Genomic DNA, 16,662 nt, shown 5'->3' on the forward strand with positions numbered 1-16,662 from the left:
ATATATCTCATTTAAAACATCCCTCGGCAATAGCAAATGGAATACACCCATTTTGCGTAGATTATGTTAAATACCCAATTTCACCCAATTTGGCTTACAGTGCACTTAGATATGTCTGGACATGGTAACTTTCCCCAGCTGGTTTTATTTACAATCATATTGATCCACCTCTTCTTTCCTTCTCCCATACATTTATTTCCTTTTCATACTTCTCTTTCCCCTCTCTACATCTGGTATGTTTGAAGTAGAGCAGAGGGAGTACAATACCATCTGGACAAATGGACCTTCTCATATATTCACCCCATGATGCATTTCTTAATCTCTGCAAGTTCAACCAACAGGAGGTGTAGTCTGGTACAACTGGGAAGGGTGCACCTCTTATAGTGATAGGGGTTTAACATTTCAGTGGTGCTGCAAAAGTATTTATAATCAGCATCCAAGAACCCCTCTTGATCAATTCTGAAATGCTTAGTTTATTGTTAGCACTATGGTTATTAATGTGCTATTTCCTGCTTATCTAGTGATGTCTTCTCCACTATTTGTAGCCCTGTCTGTACTGACCTGAATTGATCTCTTTCCGTCTTGTTTTGATTAATTATGGTTTATATATATATATATATATATATATATATATATATATATATATATATATATATATATATATATATATATATGATAAATCTTTGTTCCACAGTCATTTTTCCAGTAACCTCCCTTTTAGAAAATGTGCTGGCCAGTACTGATGTTTTCAATCTGCATGGAAACGCAGTGAACATTATTTTCAATATTTATTTCAGAATTGATTTATTTAGGCAACAAATATGTCTCCAGTATTTCATCTTAACATTTAGACAAACCTTTGTACGACCATTTATTTATTGCCTCTTTTTCACATGGGATACATTTGTAAGCATGTCAGTAAAACTACAATTTTCACATATAAATACAATGACCTTTTTAAGATGAAGTTGCTCGTCTTTGGAAAGGAAAATTGGAAAAAAAAAAATGCTAACACGGGAAGCAGAGAGCATCTATCCCTCTGAGAAAGCAGTCTTATCATGGTATGTCTGGTAGGATTAAAACAGCTTTAGTCCACCTGGAGGGGGTAAAATTCTTCTGATAATGCTGCACAGTTTTAATTAAAGGATTTCACAAATAGTCTTAAACAGGCTAAATTTTTCAGTTGATTAAAAGAAATCTCTGAGCCGTCAAGGCTCTAAGAGCTTGTATCTGGGGGATTTTGTTTCCCAGTATGCCCTACCAAATCGCTTCAATGCCCTTGTGGGTAGAGTGTTCGCCTTGTCAGCAGAAGGTTGTCGGTGCAATCTCCAGCCGCGTTACACCAAAGGCTTTTAAATGCTACCCATCCCCTCACTGCCTGGCTATGGAGAGGGGCTTGACGACAGGATATCTGCAAAATTCATGGGACCAATGGAACTTCCAGTACGGGGAACATTCAATTCTTTTTTCCTTGATGGAAAGACATAGGTTGTAAGCCTAAGGGGACAAGCACGAAAATGATTATTTCTAGCTAAAACTCTAAGGACAGTCAGAACTGAGATTTTGTCACTGTTATCTAAATCTTCATTGTGATATATGAAAACAGGGAAATACTGCATAGTACATAGCCGAAAAGGAATAATTAATCTGCAATTCCAGAGTAAAGTTTCCTGCGACACATAACTTGTCATAGCCACAACAGTGGCATTGTGTTCTAATACTAAAATCTCATAGCATTTGCAGGGCAGGTTCACAGGTTAGCCTGCAAGGATACTGATGGACTCCTACCCTGGTAAAGTAGAAATGGACAAGCAACATGACAGAAAACGTGCCAGGTTGGACAGTGACATGGAAGGGTAAAAACTGTGATGCACAGGTGATGGAGAGGGGTGGTGCTCACCCTGTCTGCCACCAAGGCATCGCAAGTGTGCCCTGAAATGAGAGGCTAATTAGTACTTCAGTTTCTGAGATTTGTTTCCAGTTTAAACTGGATAAAAGAAAGTGTCAAGAAAGAACATAAAATATACACAGATAAAATATAAAACCTGTCAACAAACAGATCATCAGTTTCAGAATAACACCTTTTACCTGTGTGTGGGGAAAAAATCCATTCTCTGCAAAATATTGAGTGCTTTCATTGAACAAACGCCTGATTTGCTTGGTCACCATAGTAACCTCACAGTCCTCTTAGTGGCATTTAGCCAGAGAAAATGAAGACAAAGCAAAAAGCGGTTTAAAATAACAATGTTTACAAGATCAAACATTAACATGGATAGATTCTTTCTAAGGAGAAATTAAACAAGCTGCACTGTGAGCATCAATTCAAATGAGGCTAAAAAGCAAAATAAAAATTGCATGGACATGGATCAAAACTTAGCTAGAAAGTCAGATAACATCTTTAAAAATCTGACTAGCAATCTGACTTTGTTCCATGTGTGAGGAGCCAGCCTTTCACTAATGTCAAAAGTGAATAATGATCTAGTAAGCAAAGCTATCACTAGCAAGCTAGCTATAACTTAAGAGCCTTTGTTTGTGTGCTGTCTGCCACTTACCATCATGTCAGTTTGTGCTAACTCCCTTGGTTGTTGGAATGCTTTTCTGCAAGGTCAGCTCCCAAACATACATCTAGTTGGTTCCACGGAACACAATTTGCTTAGAATGTGTATAATTCGTATTCTCTATCTAATGTCTAGCAATGCTGGGCCAGACAAGGGCATGAAGGCACTCTAGGATTAATGAAACTGAACAGTGGTTGTCCTTTGAAATATTACATTTCACTATTCCTTATCCATATTCAGTGTCTACATGAATGTGGGCGGCAGTGTAACATAGTGGTTAAGGAGCAGGATTTGTAGCCGAAAGGTTGCCGGTTCAATCCCCGCTTGGACACTGCTGCTGTACCCTTGGGCAAGGTACTTAACCCACAATTGCCTTAGTAAATATCCACCTGTATAAATGGATAACATTATACAGAACTGTAACCTATGTAAGTTGCTTTGGATAAAAGTGTCTGCCAAATATGTAAATGAATATTAATCAATCAGATACGAAGAGAGAACTTGATCTTTTAGAGGGAAAAGAATCAGATACTAATTGAACTCACCATCTAGCTAGTAGCTGCTTCTGTATGTCTCTTTGTGTGATAATTTACATTTATCTTAACTGGTATGATAAATACATATTTTTTAGGCTATGAGCGCAGCAATTAAGCTAATGGCTAGTTAGCTTTATTGTTCTGCTAGTAGTCCACATGAATTGCACTTACAGCTTAAGTTTACCGTGTAAAGGCAGTAATTTAATAACAAGTCAAATCATGAAACCCTGAAATTGAATGTTTACTTAGATTAACCACTGAATTTGCAACAAGCAGAACACTGCAGCCAATACTTCCTCATGTTTTTGTCTTTAGTCTCAGAAAGACTTGGCCTTTAAATATGCTGAGCCAAGCATAGTTAGACAACGTGTTATTATTATTAGTATTATTATTATTATTATGTTGTTGTTGTTGTTTTTATTATTGTTATTATTATTGTTATTTTATTATTGTTATTGTTATTGCAGCACTCTATGGCTATTCTATATGGCTAACCTTGGAATGTTGGAAATTTTTGTGTGCAGGTACTTTTCTAGATTATGTAGTTCTTGCTTGTAAGAGTTTGTGTTTTTTTTAAGATGCATAGCCTTGAGGGCAACTTAACTGAAGAAAATAGGATGTTTTAAAAAATGTTGTACCCTATAATGGTGTGCTGTGGCATTTAAAAGGTTGAGAACCACTGGTGTAGAAGACCCCAATGACTATAATGGAATGTGACAATCCTTTTTTCTAAACCCAGTGAAAATCATCCGCTGGTCTGGTGGTGAATGAAGTAGTTGAAGTTTTTTCCTTAGAAGTTGATTGGGGTTTTCTCTTACCATCATGGCTAGAACAGAATCTCAAGTCCTTAGATAACACAAAGGAATATTAAAAAGCATAGAGTGAAAGTACAGAGTAAAAACATGATGCACATATTCTTTCGCTTTGATAATGTCCTAATAATAAACCAACTCTATTATAAGTAAAAGTTATTTTATATTTGTATAATATATGTATTTGTTTGTACCCAAAAACAGGTTTCAATCTTGCACAAGTGTCTAAGGATGAGCAGCTAGCTGATTAAAAGGCAACAGTAGCCAGAAAAAAATCTGGTGCAGCATGACTATTATTCCAGCAATTATCCCCAGTTCAGCCTTCAATGTCCTCCACTAAGAGGCCTGACTGCAGATAGGTGACCTTTCAGAGACCTTCTCCAAAACTTCTGATCTTTCACACAAGCATGGCTATCATTGTTTTCAAATGTGTTCTTGTTTCAACCTGCCAGTGTTAAACCACTATTAAATACACCTTTGCAGGAAAGTGATTTGTGATTATACAAGATAAATTACTTATGAGTACCATGTGTTCAACATATTTACTACCTTTCCTCTTCATAAGAGGTATTTAACACTTTGATCTACAGTTAGAAACACTTTCCCATTCTGTGGGTTCAGCTTGCTGACTTACTAAATGTATTTTGCTGACTTTGATGCTGAGTCAGGAATACTTGTGCTTCATACGTACTGAGTGTGTGGATATGTGTGGCAGTCCACTGGTTAGCAAGCCACACCTGTTTAATTAACCTGGAATTGAATACAGGTGTGTGACTGCAGTTGGAGAGAGCAGCTGAGTTGAGCTTAGCTGTTTGGTTTTTGGTTCTCTCAATACTGCTTCTTATTCATTCAGGTTTTTGTTCAATAAATGATTTGTTTTTGTACATTTTTCTCCTTCGTTGTTTGTATGTGCATCAGTCAGCACTATAACACTTACATCTGAATCCAGTTTTTATTCTGGGTATGTGATGCAGGCTCATACACACACACACATACATACACATGCACATACACACACATACACACAACTTTGCAAATGAGGATCACAAACAGAACACTCAGGTTTCTGGTTTGAACCAAAGACTGCGAAAAGCTCCCATTGCATGACGTCAGACTCAAGTGCAGCCCTAAATTTGTTCCCATACATATCTGCGCAACAGAGCAGAGCAAAATGCCCCATAATTACTTACACCAATAGCGAGGCATTCAAATTGATGAACAGAATAGCATACAACTGTGCTTGAAAACATAATTTTGGTTTCAGTGAACTCAAACATTCAGTATGACGCACTGATTTAGGGGTTTAGGGGTGGTGCCTGCCAATAAAAACATATTTGACTCAAAAACATGCATATGCCTGCACAGGCTCTGCCATGGAAAAATATCCAGCTGTTTAACAACTGATACATCTGATAATGATGGGTTTGTATACTGGGGTACATACCAGTGGGATATTACATGGTAAAATGAAATTAAATGATGTTTCAAAACACTGCTTATGGGTATTTTATTCTTTTTTTCTCTCCAAACATACTCTTTTGAGAAGCTTGCAAACATCAATTGGTGTCAGTTAATGAGTGAAAGAACTGTCAGATCTTTCACAATGTCATATCTAGGGAAATATTCTGACACCCAGAATATGAGGTAATGATGCCTGAAGTATGGAAGCTCGAGGTTGTTTATTTCATAAAATGTGTGATAACATGGACGGAACTGTTGGTTTGTATTACTATTGGAAATGAAATGAGATGAAAAGGGATATACCTCATTGTTTTCCTCCAAACAGAGTATCTTTGGTAATTTATATATTTATTAGTATATAGGACAAGCACAAGCAGCAAGGTGCACAGACTGCTTTTTTAAACTGTGTCAAGGGACTGTATCATTATCATTAAGTATGTATATTATGTTACATTTGAAACAGATATTTCATGAAATAATAAGTGGCAAATTAGCTAGCTATGATAGGTGTTCAGACATCTGATGTGACTGTGTCTTAAAAGGCAAACAAGAAAACTGCTGCGCATGTCTTTCATAGAATGTTTGCCAGTTTGCTAAAGTCAAGACATCCAGCTTGATGTAGGTTTTATCAACCTAATGTCATTGCTTTATCTATTAGAATTACTTGCTTATTTGCTTATTTCATCTAGCTACCATTTATAAACATCAAATGCTAGCATTAATCCTTACCACTGTACCTGCAATGCCTTGAGAGAATATCTGTTTCCATTTAAGAACACTTGTTTCTTAATATTAACACTTGTCTTTCTACTGTATTTACATTTAATTACTTAATTACCTTATCAATCTGTTGTTTCATTATTTCCTATTGTGTTTAGTATAGGCCTGTTCTTCATGAAACTTTACAGGTCATTTCACTGAAAAATGTTCTCTGAAAACTCACAATAAAATACCATTTAACAGCTATATAAAATCTGCTTCCTCTTCAAAAAAGATCATCCTCAATAACATTAGCCAATTCTTTGTCTGGATAAAGACAGATAATTGGGTCTGTATGTACATATGCTATTTCTGGCAACATTGCCTGGATGTAGCACTCTGATGTTCTCAGTCAGATGTTTAACATACCTAGCCCATGTATCTCACATCTCACTCTCTCTTTCTCATGCATGTGGATGCACACACACGACGTCCCTTTTCTGGACACGCCAGCTACCGGCACTGATCTATCCATCTACCCAGCTGCCCCATGCCCCCCCACCTGCTTTCTCTTGCTGTTTTTCTATATATATGTACACTATATGGCCAAAAGTATGTGGACACCCCTAATTATTAATTTCAGTTGTTTCAGCCACACCGATTGTTAACAGGTGCATAAAATCAAGCACATAGCCATGCAATCTCCATAGACAAACCTTGGAAAGAGAAAGGGTCGTACTGGAGAGCTCAGTGACTTTAAACATGGCACTGTTATAGGATGCCATCTTTGCCACAAGTCAGTTTGCGAAATTTCTGCCCTGCTAGATCTACTCTACTGGACTCTGGAGCAGTGGAAATGCGTTCTCTGGAGTGAGGTATCATTCTTCACTATCTGGCAGTCTGATGGACAAATCTGGGTTTGGCGGATGCCAGGAGAGCACTACCTACTGGAATGCACAGTGCCTACTGTAAAGTTTTGTGGAAGAGGGATAATGGTCTGTGGCTGTTTTTCAGGGTTTGGGCTAGGCCCCTTAGTTCCAGTGAGGGGTCACATTAATGCTACAGCATACAAAGACATTTTAGACAATTGTATGCTTCCAACTTTGTGGCAACAGTTTGGGGAAGGCCCTTTCCTGTTCTAGCATGACTGTGCCCCTGTGCACAAAGCAATGTCCATAAAGACATGGTTTGACGAGTTTGGTGTGGAGGAACTCCTGTGGCCTGCACAGAGCCCTGACCTCAACCCCATTGAACACCTTTGGGATGAATTAGAACGCCTCTCGTCCAACATCAGTGCCTGACCTCACAAATGCTCTTTTGGCTGAATGGGCACAAATTCCCACAGACACACTCCAAAATCTTGTGGAAAGCCCTCCCAGAAGAGTGGAGGCTGTTATACATTATATGGACAAAAGTATTCGGACGCCTGACCATTACACCAACAGGGACTGTAATGACATTGTATTGAAATACATATACTTTAATATGGAGTTGGTCCCCCTTTTGCAGCTATAACAGCTTCCACTCTTCTTGGAAGGCTTTGGAGTGTTTCTGTGGGAATTTGTCCCCATTCATTCTGTAGAGCATTTATGAGGTCAGGCACTGATGTTGGACGAGAGGGCCTGGCTCGCAATCTCCGTTCCAGTTCATCCCAAAGGTGCTCGAGGGGGTTGAGGTCAGGGCTCTGTGCGGGACAGTCAAGTTCTTTCACACCGAACTCATCAAACCGTGTCTTTATAGTCCTTGCTTTGTGCACTGGGGCACAGTCATCTTGGAATAGAAAAGGGCCTTCCCAAAACTGTAGCTACAAAGTTAGAAGCATAGCATTGTCCAAAATGTCTTGGTATGCTGAAGCATTAAGATTGCCCTTCACTGGAGATAAGGGGCCTAGCCCAAACCCTGAAAAACAGGTGTGGCCAAATACTTTTGTCCATATAGTGTAGCTGCGGGAGGAGGGGGTATGCCGCAGCTAAAAGAAATGCAAACGCATGGAACAAAAGGGTATCATAATGGTGTGTTTCTACTGAGATGGATATCAAACCGTTGCTTTCTTGTTTTGCTTGTTTAGTACAGCAAAGCTTTCAGGAGGGGACAGAAGCTCTCAAGATTCTCAGAACACCAGCTTTCAATTTGTAGAGTTTGTGTAACTTAGGGCGGAGAACATCTGTCAACCTTCTCTTTCTGATCAGCTCAAATTGACATCTGTGTAGAGCTATTTATCCAAAGGGTAAGTATGCTAAGGGAAATATTATGCTAGTTTCATTTTACCTTTCTGATGTTTACATAAAAAACAGAGAAGGAATGACTGAGGAAGGTTGGAGGATATGCGAAGCTCATCCGCACGGCTTCAATCGCACCTTTCAAAAAGAAAAAGGAAAGTCTCCCATTGAGCTCTGTAACTGAGAGCTGTGGACACTCACAGAACAAATATCCCCTTTACTCTCACAACGAATGACTCTGCGATGCCTTGTTTATCTGCTTGGCACTGAAGTAAGTGCACAAATTAGATAATATACTCTGAGTGTACACAGAGGATGCCACAACAGAATCCGAACAGCCCCCATTTTCTCAGTTTGAACAGAAAGACTGACTTGGTATTTGCATCCTCACTCTTGGCTTGTCAAACACACAATATTATTCATGCAGAGAGAGAAGAGAAGGGAACAACTGCAAAAATGTTTTCGCATGACAGCCAGTGACCAGGGAGTGGTTTAGTATTTTGTCATCAGTAAAATTCTGCAACAGGGCTTTAAAGAGCAATACATATATGTATATATAAAAACAATATTTGAAAGGCGATTTCCTAAACCTTTTCAAGTAGGATCTTTAAGAAAGCATGAAATAAGTAATCATTAAGAGATAGTAGCCCCTAGCCCCTAGGCCCTAGCCCCTAGCCCCTAGATAGCCCCTAGTAATGCATCTCCTTCATCCCTCCTAAGCTGCCCTTTGATTATCAAATTTACATGCTTTGAGATTCTGTCAGATAAACTGTCCCTCTCTTTAGGACTGCTTGTCCCCAGAGAAGGAACGCTGGGTGTTTCCTGAGAGTTTCCCTATCCAACCTACAAACAGAAGTCTAACAAGGGCTAATGACCACTGTGGGATTTGGGAAATGGGTACAGAGGGAGAGAGAGAGGGAGGAAGAGAGAAACCTCAGTAGCAAAGAAAAAGGAGAAGGAGAAAAAAGGATTTCCGCTAAAACTAATCAATCAAAGATTGATAATGGGTTCCATGCAGGAGTGTTGACACGGGGTCAGCTCGTCCCCTGACCCCTGGCTACGGGGCAGGGTTTCAGAAAGACACAGAGATAATGGAATCCTAAGCTAATTGTCCAGCTTGTGTCAGTGCTTTCAATGCATTCCACTTTAAGTCTAATTCCTGTCTTTTTTCCTCCCCCTCTCCTCTCTTCTCTGCTCCTCTTTGCTTTCTTTGTGAGCGGCTGCTCCATGGTATCATTCTCGGAAAAGCATGAATTGCACTTTCTGCCCCCAAGAGATCCTTCAACGCGGCGCATCTCACACAATTTGTACCAAATGAACAAAAAACCAGCAACTAGAACTTTGCCTATTTCCAAACAAAATAAAATGATCACCCAGGGGTAATGATGGGTTTTGTTGAGGATTACAGTGAGGAATTAAAAAACAATGAATGAATGAACTGAAACCGTAGCAAATCACTCTCATTAATAATCTCCTGAAGCCATAGATAGCAACACGACAAATTACAAAGAGAGCACAGCATCTTTTTGTGATGTCAAATGACACATAACTCTTCCCCTATGGAAGACAATATCAGCAGAAGGCATGTAAATAAAGGAGGCTAAAGCCTCGAGTACTCACTTAAAAGCTCTGACTTGCTCGTCTCCCTCACACGCTCTCTCCTGTCCTCCACAGTGGCAACGTGTGCGTGCGGCGCGTGTGTGTGTGTGTGTGGGGAAGGTCCAGTACAGAAAGTTGCCAGTGCAACCCAGTGACTGTATCTTGCTGTGGCTTGCGCTGCACTGACTGGGGGGAACCAAAGCACTTTTAAACTCACACAAGTGCCCCATGTGACCAGCCGAGCCGTGAGCGAAGGCTCAGGAATACATTAGCGGCGTAGCCTGTCCACACTGCACCCTCTAGCCACTGTTTGTGGAAGTGTACACTGCAGGCTCAGAGACACACATGCAGAATGGCTGAGGAATGAGAAGCGGTGACCGAGGAGCACCAAGGATTTACTGAGACGCTCCATGATCAAGGCAGATTTATATAATTATACAGCACCTTCTTCCTGCACATCCAAACAGTGTTTCAGCAGCCTCTGTTTATTCCTTGCTGTGAATATTGCATAGACACTGAGCACTGCATTTTCATCTGCTTCCTTTCCTGTTCTTTTTTTAGTTTCTAGTGCATTCCATTGTTTGTGCTTGTTTAGTGTGTACTTTTATAATCAAAATATATGTAACCTATGCATATGCTAGGAGACTAGCCAATGTATATAGACTTGCATCTGGTAATTTAAATGATAAAACTGTAATATACAATATATCATGGGAAATAAGGCATATTTACATGTAAATCTCCTGAAGTGTCTTCATAGGTTAAGAGCCAAGTCTGGATTAGTTTATCATCAGCACTCACGTAACATGGTTATACTAATGTGCCTTTATGTTACAACAGCATGATGTCATAGACTGCAATCCTCCAGAAGAAATTCAGTTCAAAGTTGATGTGTCAGGCTCTGCTGTCTAGAGTGGATTGCTTGAAATCCATGACAATGTGTCCTTGTTTGTTAAATTAAATAGAAAACCATCCCACCAGAGCAGTGTTTGGGGACATGCAAATATCCAGGAGCGTCTCGGTAGGAGATATTTATTTACACAAGAATACTCATGCCAGTGACAATCCCGCATAAGGCATCTTTACACATGAATTCCTTTCATTTAAATGATTTTTTGTCTATTTGGGGTTCATGCGTTTTCCCTGTCTCCTTCTTTGTTTGTCTTCCCCTCCTTCATTCTCCTGTTCTCACAGTAAAGACCTTGGGCCGCATTCACACAGGGGCAGTCCATCTTTGATAATCTTTTGGTTTTCTCTCTATTTGTCCAGCTTTTCTCTTGCAGCTGTGGTATGCAAAGGGCTTTCTCTAAAATAAAGCCAACAACCCCAGTGACTAAACACACTCGGTGTACATTTACAAATCAATACTGAGATCTAGCAGCCCTTGCATTAAACATGAGGCCTGTGGAGGTTACACCAGCATTGATAGATCTCCTATCAAACTCAGTGCCTAACAGCAGCTGTCTTCTTTCGCATTCAGAGCACACTATGCCCACATAACTGTGGCATAACAACAGAACACACACATTTAAATGTATACATTCCAGAACATTTCCATTTCATACTTCCGACACATGCTAACTTAGAGACAAAGAAAGTATATTCATGGAAATAGTTTCCTTCTCCCGAATGAAACAATTAATTAAATTAAATGAATTAAAATGAAGTTTAGCCACTTAAAGCATGTATCCAACATCTTCACTTTAAAAAGGAACAATACTTTTATGATTCTGTTGTAACATTATAAAATTTAGAAGCAGCTGATTAATGAAGTCACTTCAGTCTTATTTCATGTACAATAGAATGTCAGAACTCCATTCTGCCTTGCCAGAATTTGCTACATATTGAGTATCAAGTGTGATTTGTTAAATCTCTTAAAAATCTAAATCTCTTTTTAGATCTTTCTAAATATGTCTCTGATCACTGAACCTTAGAATATTAGCTGCAAAATAAATTCTAAATTCCCCAGAAAAAACTGTATTGAAACTAAGCATCATAATGCTATTTCCCTCCAGCACAAATTGTTTACAGGAACGTTAAAAGTATTCAATTTGTATTGTTGTGTACATGATCAAACAGTGAAGGAATTATACATAACACTATTTTTCTTGTTTTCACTACTTCACTAGTAGGTGTATTGGTGTCTCTATCATGGTAATGTTATCCCACACAAAAATGAATATATATAGATATATAAGATATATATTTAAAATATATGAATACAAAGCAGAAATTATATACATATATATAATCTGAATAACTATGGAATTCAGGAATACCACTTATGTCTACTCCATTTTGTACTTTATAGGTCGCAAGCTGTATAAACAAAATCTAATCTGATCTACTTAGGCTGGTTAACTCAGGTTAACTGAATATGAGAACCAATACTAGTGTCCATGTCCACTATCTTGTCTTTGCATTTCTACATTTAACCACTCTGCACTTCAGCAAAATGAAAGGTACAATTCCATGTGTGCTATTGATAAAGCTAGCTAGCAAGCCAACTGAAATTTTTATGTGCCTTACATAGTGATAATGATCATGTGGGGACAAAATGGCTCACACTGCAGATGTGAAGCTTACCTCACTGTTATTTTCCTAGCTAGTTCACTTACTGCTCAATGCTGCTCCAGTAAAATATATTGTAAATGAAGCATCTTGAAGGTTAGAAAGAGAGGTGCAGCACATTCAACAAGCCATATGCACAGTGTTATTTAGCAATATGTTGTAGGAAAAGAAACCAGCAAAACAGGAAACATCATCCCTATACACATTTGTAAAAGCTACATATTTCTATTGCTATCATGTTAACATTTAGCTGGTTAGATGGTTTAACAGCAAGCTGCCTCATTAAGGTTAAAAATACTATCAAAAGGCAGATTAAACTTATGGCAGTCAGATGGATGGCTCTGAGGCTTGTTTGATGGAATCCATTGCCAGCGTTCTTACTGGTGAGTTGACGTCAATGTGTAAAGGGTAATTGCGCGTATGGATTGAATTCCGGGTAAACCTCAAATACCACTCTGAATTACTGACACTTTTACTCTAGCAAAGTGATTTCATTGAACCGCTCCCTTTTTTGACTGGCGGCATGCAATATGAGGGATTTAAACAAAAACATGTTTGTAAGGCCACTGCTGTTTCCCCCCACCCTTTCCAAGCACTGACAGCGTCTTTCCAACAGGGTGGTGCAGTGGTCATATCTCTTAACTACCAAGACTCCCATGAAGGAGTAAGACAGGCTGATATTCATTTATTAATAAACATGAAGAGTCAATGTGGACAGAAAGGAAAGAAAATTTACAATGTGCAAGGTGTGTATTAAATATAAATTTATGATATTGGTTAACATTCTGGAATCTTCACACATTAATTATGAAATTAAAAGGATGGAAGTGAAAGCCTACAGTTGTGTATCAAGATTTCTTAGTGAGCTGCTTGTAAGCATTTAAATCTTGCTCTCTCTCTCTCTTTCTCTATCTCTCTCTCTCTCTCTTTCTCTCTCTCACTCTCTCACACACACACACGCACACACACACACAATTTCATGCACAAAATCTCTATACTTCTTTTCTTGGTTTCTGTGTTTTGTGTTATAGCATGAGCAGTCCTCCAACAATGAACCTTTTCACACACAATGCGGCATTTTGGCAGCAGAGGAAGCTGTTTATATTTTTGGCAGTTAGAGTATATAGACGTACAATTATACCTTGCTGACGCCTGCTTTTATTTATACCCTATTCCAAAATGCAATGTGTGATGATGTGGAAAATAACACAAAAATCTTTAGGAACATATAAATTCGTAAAATTCAATTAACGCCTATTGGCAAAAATGATAAACTAGATTAGAATTAAGCACAGAGCTGAATGATGTACCGTGGAATTCTGGGTAATTCTGTGTGAACCTTATCATAAAATCCCTTCTGAATTAACCAGCAATACAATTGTCCTCTGCCAGTTCTGCTCAGCGCAAGCAGACCATCTAGCTTAATAGAATTCCACATCTGTGCACCTATGCTCTTTCATTCATAAAGCAATTATAAAGCTATTGCCTGCTGCTTTGTGAGTGAAGTTATTTTTCCAATTTACAGAAAACTAGGACATTAGCTATTGAGTATGATTGCTTTTAAAAGTTTGATAATTTTATTCATTCAGTTCTGTCATTTGCATATTAAAAAGAAATATAACTTTGCATAATATTTATCCAGAATTAAAGTATGGGCATTTTGTACAGCCTGCATTGTTTAAAGCCCCAGTCAAAAACACAAGGTCAGTTTGAAACATCATTTAAGTTGCAGAAACGGAAGTATTTTTGTTTATGCAAAAAGTATTTAAAAATAGCTTTTCATTAATAGCTTTCTCATGAATAAGGAAAGGGTGGTATTTCCAGATGCAGTTACTGCACACTCTGTGCAGTCCATGACCCACCTCCATGGTTTGCACCAGCCCTTCCTAACTTCCGTCACCTCCTCCTGAGATATTTCAGCACAGCCCCAATTTAGTGCCCCCAAAATGGTGTGTATGTCCCTGCACTGTGACATCATTGGGGGTAAAGCTTAAATATTACTTAAACATAAGCTCACTTTTATTTTTAACATTTTTATATTTCTAATTTCAGCCAATTAGGTAACAGAACAGACGGCTACAAAATAATCATATTATCACACACATTATAAACATGACAAACATGAGATATATGTGTGTGCATATATATAAACCCATCCATATATGCATGTTGTGTCCATGTATGTGTGTATGTATGTTGCCACATGTGTATGTGTGCACACATACTCTTCTTCATATTAAGTGCACCTATGTACAAAGTTACACTCCTTATCTTTGCTTGGTTTGAAAAAGTGTAGGTCTTTTAAGATCGTTATTATAAAGAAATAAAGCTAAAGAAATGACAATTTTGCAATGTCCTATTGCATGCAAAATTTGTCTTTAAATCATTCCAGGATGATCCAGCAAGCCCCTCTTCACTGCAGTGTTTAGGATAAGTAAGACACTAATGACTCCTTTGATCTTTGTGTTGTTCCCAGAACATCACGGTACGGTCATCCACCATCAGAGAGCCTTGGCTCCCTTTGATCATGCTCACACTTTACTACTCCTCATAAGTAATGACAGCTAAACGAAGGAGCCCACCTTGATTATTTTCTTCACTCTCTCTTGCTCTCCTTTCATCAGCGTCGCTGTTGACAGGAAGCCCTGATGGATGGATCAATTCTTGTGAGTAGAAGAAATCAATATTTAAAGTTATCTGCCCTGTTTTCTTCAAGATTTTTTTTCTGGCAGACAGTTCTATTAAGCATAACCTCACAAGGTTGTTTGAATGAGGGGTGATTATCAATGTGAACTGAATGAGTCCATTCCACTTCCTCACAGGGGGGGGTATTAATCTCTGACTGTACCAGCAGGCTGCTGTTTGTCAGTCCCCATTACAATCACTCACCCCCATCGTTTTACTCCCTTCTCAAAATGGACAGAGCCATTTACCAGGGTTAAAAGCCTGGAATTCATATTGCTTCCGTTGCAAGCTGTGGCACTGCACTGTCTGCTGCGAATATGTTAATTGCTGCATGAAAAAATAAAAGGACGTGTTTGTTACTCCCTTCTGCCACCACAAAGCCAGCTGAAATGAAAGTCAAAAATAAGACTCTAATCTCCACCTTTAAAAACAGGCTGGAGAGAAATCTTGTGTAATGCTTGTGTGTAAATATGAAGTGTACTTATACAGACTTCAACAACCACTGCCCTCCAAACCTTCCCTTCATTTGCTCTCCAATCTTCACACTTCTAATTTAAACATATATTTTACTGAATCATTAGATTTTAATTATTGATGTCAACAGTGGTTGATTTTGTTACCACTGACAACTCAGGAAAATGCATTTATAATGTAATATTTGTGATAAATGATTAAATCGTAATTTTAGCAGTGTGAAATAATATCCTATTACATATTATCCATTTATGTCAGCAGTACACCTTTTGTATCATCATTACTACTTTCTGCTGCACATAGAGTATGAATGTGTTGATGCACTTTTTCAATATTCATCTCCAATATATTGAAATAATGACCCCTCAATATACATCCCATTTTTTGCCAAGAGCTGTTGTGTGAAATCACTACTTTCTATTCTAAATTGATGGGTCTCTGATGGATATGTAGCATGTGTACTGATATAATATGTGAATATTGTCCACAAATAGACATTTAATCTGGAAACTTAGTTTGAAATGGCTTCTCATCACCTACTACTTTCATCATCTACTATTCACACATTACAGGGTTTAGTGGTATACTCTTATATCCATTCAATAGCTTACACGAAACAAAATAATTTATTGAGCTACTTCTTCCTCACAACCAAACAAAAAATAAACACTGCATTTCGACTGTGACATGGGGACTTGCGCTGTTGCTAACGTGTTTGTCATGACTTGCATTTATTTTGAATTCCACCAGAGGTCTCTGTAGCCATGCCAGTTGAATTATTGGTGCTCATTAAGGAATTACACAGGTGCTAATTAGTGAAAAAATGTCAGAAGTAATAAGTAATGAAGTCAACACCACACAGAAGCAGCCTTGATACATTCAAATTTATCCCAAATTTTCCCAAGTGACATTTGCCCAGTCCAAATGCTTTGTTGGAAAAACATGAAATTCCATGGCTTTGTATCCAGGTTTTATAGCATTCCTTAGGTATGCTTAATCCCATCTGAATTAAACATTAAACCTCCTCCTAATACTAGGGTTAAGATCA

At 38.4% G+C, this 16,662-nt stretch overlaps 1 protein-coding gene across 2 annotated transcripts in view; it reads right to left on the reverse strand.

Moving 5' to 3' along the window:
• The window catches only part of cntfr (ciliary neurotrophic factor receptor), a 189,048-nt gene extending 178,998 nt beyond the window's left edge, over positions 1-10,050 (reverse strand). For both annotated transcript variants that reach the window (XM_036525953.1, XM_036525951.1), the window contains exon 1: positions 9,906-10,050. The gene's annotated coding sequence lies outside the window, so the exon portion shown is untranslated. The remainder of the gene's footprint in view (positions 1-9,905) is intronic.
• Between the last annotated feature and the right edge of the window lie 6,612 nt (positions 10,051-16,662).

This window comes from Megalops cyprinoides, chromosome 4 (genome assembly GCF_013368585.1).
Source record: "Megalops cyprinoides isolate fMegCyp1 chromosome 4, fMegCyp1.pri, whole genome shotgun sequence".
NCBI lineage: Eukaryota > Metazoa > Chordata > Actinopteri > Elopiformes > Megalopidae > Megalops > Megalops cyprinoides.